Source organism: Elephantulus edwardii, unplaced genomic scaffold (genome assembly GCF_000299155.1).
Source record: "Elephantulus edwardii isolate Elephantulus edwardi_28Jun2011 unplaced genomic scaffold, EleEdw1.0 scaffold00003, whole genome shotgun sequence".
NCBI classification, from domain to species: domain Eukaryota; kingdom Metazoa; phylum Chordata; class Mammalia; order Macroscelidea; family Macroscelididae; genus Elephantulus; species Elephantulus edwardii.
The window spans coordinates 34,550,336-34,554,492 of record NW_006399753.1 but is presented as its reverse complement, the minus strand read 5'-3'; positions in this window follow the sequence as shown (position 1 = coordinate 34,554,492).

The window sequence follows — 4,157 nt, the reverse complement described above, 5'->3', positions numbered from 1 at the left end:
AACAACAACAACAACAACAACAACAACAACAAAATTGTATGTTGAAGCCTGGTTTTAGTCTTGCAGTGTTTTTGGGGAGGGTCTTTTGTCTTCTCTTTTCCCCATCTTCAAAGTCAGCAATAGCACATCTCTGACTCTTTTGTTGTCAGCATCTTTTTCTGGCCACAGCTTGGAAGGAGTTCATAGAAAGGGTGGCTCTTGTAGCACAAAAGTTAAGCACTTGGTTACTAACTCAGAGGTCAGCAGTTTGAAGTCACTAGTGTTAGTGTGCTTTCCATAGTTATTTACAGTTTTAGAAATCCCAAAGGGAAATTCTACACTATTCTTTAGGATCCTTATGAGTTGGAATGACTTGATGACAATGGTTTTTGTTTTGGTTTCATAAGATTTGATTAAACTCACACAGACAATCCAGGCAATTTAATTCTAAGGCCAGCGGATTAGCATCCTTATTTCTATTTGCAACCTTTATTCCCTTTTGCTATGTAAAGTAAAATATTCACAGATTCCTGGGGATTACAAACAGACATACTTGGAGGTTCATTTTTCTATCACAAGGTATTGAAATAAGTGTCTTTTAGAAGATAACATTTTAGTTGCTACATCGTAAAGTACTGCCGATTCAATAAGTGGAAGTCTGGTGAAGGAATGATGAAAGCAGAAAGACCCTCATATGTAAAAGTTCTAAGGCAGTAAGAAAGTTTCTCTTTGGAAGAGAAAATAGATGTACATCACTAGAGCAGAGGAAGGCATAATTGCCTTGTTGTTGCTATTGTTGTGTACCACAGAGTTGGAACTGACCCTCTGAGTGTTCAGAGGCAATTAGTCACATGGGAGGACATTGCCCATTGTTCTCGCAGGGAGCAGCTGATGGTTTCAAACCACGTGCTTTTGAAATTGCAGCACAGCTTCTTGCCACTAGGCCACTGAAGCACCCTATTTGGCTTGTTGTTGTTATTATGTGCCATTGAATCACTTGCAACTCATAGTGACCTTATATGCAACAGTTCTGAATCCTGCTCTATCCTGTGCTATTCTTATTGTCTCTGACACACTTACCCCATTACCCCAGTCACTCAGTCAATCCATCTCATTCTGGTTCTTATTTTCTTGTGTTGTCCTTCCACCCTCCCAAGCATGATGTCCTTAGGTCACTCATTACAATATGCCCAAAGTAGGTCAGACGAAACTTCAGAATCCTTGCATCCAAGGAGCAGCCTGGTTTCACCCTCTCCAGGATGAACATGTTTGTTCTCCTTGCAGTCTACGGTAAGTTCCGTACTCTTCTCTACCACCACAGCTCAAAGGCATCAATTCTCCTATCATCCCTAGTCATTGTCCAGCTTTCTGATCCATTGCAAGTAATTACAAAAACTATGGCTTGGATCAGGTGCACTTTTAATCTCCAGACTGACATTGTTGCTCTTCAGTTCTCTGGAGAGGTCCCTGGCATCAGACTTTTCCAATGTTATTCATCTTTTGATTTCCTGGCTGCTGGTAGTAAGAGTGTTGATTGTGCAGCAAAGCAAGCTGAAGCTGTTAATAATCTCAATCTCTTCACCATCTATCATGATGCTACTAATCAGCTTAGTGATGAGAATCTTTGTTTTCTTAATGTTGAGCTTCAATCCATATTGAAGGCCTCAGTCCTTGACCTGCAACAAGCGCTTCAGTTCCTCCTCAGTTTCAGCCAGCAAGTCTGTGTCACTTGCATAACCTAGGTTGATGATGAATCTTCCTCCAATTCTGATGCCCCACTCCTCATAGAACCTAGCCTCCTGGATGATCTGTTCTGCATATAGATTGAAAAGGTATGGAGATAGAACACATTCCTGGCATACACCCCTTCAGTATCTTCAAAGTGATTTTGAATTTTACTATTAAACCAGATCCAACCCATTACTATTGAGTCTAGTATGACTCCATCAGGTTTCCAAGATTGTAAACCTTTATGAAAGAAGATTGTCCATCTTTATGCTGAGAAGTGATTGATGGATTCAAACTGCCAACCTTTTGCTTAACAGCTCAACATGTAATACATGTAAGTTGCTACCAAGTCTCTACTCATTACCCAGTTCCAAAACAATTTCCTTATATTACACATTTGCTAGAGAAATCAACACCTCACTCTTCTGGTATGGAATTCTTAGGAGATGATAGTTGATAAAATAAAAGACATAGGATTTGATCAAGTCAAGTAAGAATCTATGAACCTTGAAAAGAAATTTGGATCTTGTTCTCAGTATGCTAAGAAGCTAATGGAGAACTCGGAACAGGAAAGTGGCATAATATATCAAAATCAGGAAATTAGCACAGATAAAACAAAACACTCACTCATCACCAACATAGTTAGATCTCAAAGACCAGGCTATTACATGAACATCAATATTATATAAAAATGGAAAATGATTGTATCATTACATAACTACTGAGCCACTGAGAACCATGACTTGGCCAAGATGGCACATAACCTTCTCTCAACATTAGTCTCTCACCTTTCACCTCAACATTCATTCCTGACAGATGTAAATCCTTTCGGTATCAAAATGTAGAATGGTAGGGGTTCTTTTTTCATTATTATTTCTGTAAAGGCAAAATGTCACACAAAGAGGTAACCAATAAGTGAAGAGTAAATGTATTCTCTAATCTAGAAACCTTATTTGGATTTCACTATTTGGACTGCCAAAAAACAAACAAGTCTGTCCTGGAGAGGATGAAACCCAGTTGAGCACCCTGGATGTACTTCTTCCAAGACTGATCTGTTTCAGGGTTTTTTTTCAACAGATTAAATTCCACGATATATTCTTCTCCAACACCATGATTCAAAAGCATTCATTCTTTATCCATCTTCTTTATTCATTGTCTAGCAGTCAGGTGCATATGAAGTAATTAGAAATACCATATTTTGAATCAGGTACAATATCTATAAACTGGCAACCTTGCTTATTAGTGCTTTATAAAGAAGTTCTTGACAGCAGACTTCCCCAGTGTAACATACCTTTTTATTCCTTTTTTTAAAAAAACTATTTCTTTTTAATTTGAGTGAAAGCTTATAAATCATACTAGTTTTTCATATATTCATAGACATTTTGTTTTATAATATTATTTCTCATTGAGTCATTAATTACAATGTCTAATCAACCCTCATTGTGTATTGCTTTTCCACTACCCAACTTATCAATTTATTAAATTTTATTCCCCTATCCCTCCCTTCCCATCCCTGTTAACTGGCAAGATTGTCTCTGTATATAAACCTTTCCTTAGCTTTTTATAATAGTGGCCTTATACCACAATTGTCCTTTTGTGACTGACATATGTTACTCAGTAGAATTTGCTTTTGGTCCATCCGTGTTGTGCAGTATTTCACAAATTCTTACACTGTGTCTTAGAAAATTAATTACCATTGATCTATGACTACTATTGCCTTTATCTTTTCAGATCCCCACTGGAACTTTCCTAATTCTTTCACCTCTTCCCTCTACCCATTAAACTCTATGATTCTGTGATTTCCCCCATTCCCCACCCTCAGTCTACCTTCTTCCTCCCTATCCCTCTTTGGCTAGCCATACACTTCTTACTAGTTATCCTTATGTTTGTTCTGTTGTTGTTGTGTTGTTTTCTTACTTAAAAATGCTGTTTTTGTTGTTATGTGCTGTTGAGTCACCTGCGACTCACAGAAACCTTATGTACAACATCCCAAAACCTTGTGCTATACTGTGCCAATCTTATTGTCTCCTACACACCTAGCCCAGTACCTCAGTCACTGAATCAACTCATCTCATCGAGGGTCTTCCTCTCCTGCACTGTCCCTCCACCATCCCCAGCATGACATCCCTCTCTAAGGACTGATCCCACTTTGCAACATGTCCAAAGTATGTCAGACGAAGCTTCAGAATTCTTGCCTCCAAGAAGCAGCCTATTTCCACCCTCTCCCGGACAAACTGTTTTGTTCTCCTACCAGTGCATGGTATATTCAGTACTTTTCTCCAGCACTACAACTCAAAGTTATCAATTCTCCTTCTATAATCCCTAGTCATTGTGCAGCTTTCTGATGCATACCATGTAATTGCAAAGACCCACTATCATTCAAATATATGCACCAACAACCAGAGCCAAGGAAGAGGAGATAGAAGATTTTTACCAACTTTTACAATCGG